The sequence below is a fragment of the Cebus imitator genome, unplaced genomic scaffold (genome assembly GCF_001604975.1).
Source record: "Cebus imitator isolate Cc_AM_T3 unplaced genomic scaffold, Cebus_imitator-1.0 Scaffold272, whole genome shotgun sequence".
Classification (NCBI taxonomy): Eukaryota; Metazoa; Chordata; class Mammalia; order Primates; family Cebidae; genus Cebus; species Cebus imitator.
Genome location: NW_016107587.1, coordinates 2177637 through 2178346, shown reverse-complemented (window position 1 = coordinate 2178346; position 710 = coordinate 2177637). Strand labels below are relative to the sequence as shown.

The 710-nt window shown below is 45.4% G+C and overlaps 1 long non-coding RNA gene across 1 annotated transcript in view; it reads right to left on the bottom strand.

Moving 5' to 3' along the window:
• Positions 1-224, bottom strand: part of LOC108284197 — a 1672-nt gene extending 1448 nt beyond the window's left edge. The window contains exon 1 of the long non-coding RNA XR_001817117.2: positions 143-224. This is a non-coding gene — a long non-coding RNA (uncharacterized LOC108284197). The remainder of the gene's footprint in view (positions 1-142) is intronic.
• Between the last annotated feature and the right edge of the window lie 486 nt (positions 225-710).

Here is a 710-nt window from a genome sequence, read left to right as displayed (position 1 = left end):
CCATTGCACTCCAGCCTGGGCAACAGGAGCGAAACTCTGTCCCAAAAAAAAAAAAAAAAAGAAAAGAAATTGGCATTCTTCTTTAGAATGTAAAGTGCTGGATTGGCAGCAGAAAGAAAGCAGAACAGACCCCCGCCCTTACCTGCTGCAGGGCTCGCACTGGCTGCTAGGCCTGAGGTTCTCCTGCTGAATGAACCCTTTGGACCATCTGTGCGTCATTAATTAGGGCCAGGAGGAACTGTGGAAATGCTGCCTCAACCTGAAGGTCAGTTCTCCATTCCAGCAGAATGTCTCAAACATCACTTGCACTTTAAGGGAATTCAGTCTCCAACCAGTTCCTACATGACATTCAGGTACAATGAAGGTACGGTTCATGAGAAAAAAAAGATGTTTTTCTTTTCTTGTTCATTTTTTTTTTTCCATTGGCATAACAAATTTCAGAATGACCTAAACCTTCAAGAATCACACTTTTAAAAGTCTGTGAAAAATCTGAGCCGTTCCTGGAATAGTAAGAGTGCAGTTCGTGGCAGCAGCTGTGATTATTATTCAGACAGTGCGGTTATGAACTCTGCAGGACTGTAATCAAATACGGTTAACTGCAAAGGCAGACCTAGTCCCGCTGCAGTCCTCTGGATTGCTTACTCCAAGGGACTCGTTCTTCAGGTTTCCCTGTGTGGAGACTGGGGGCCTTGGGCCAGCTTGGCTGAAGG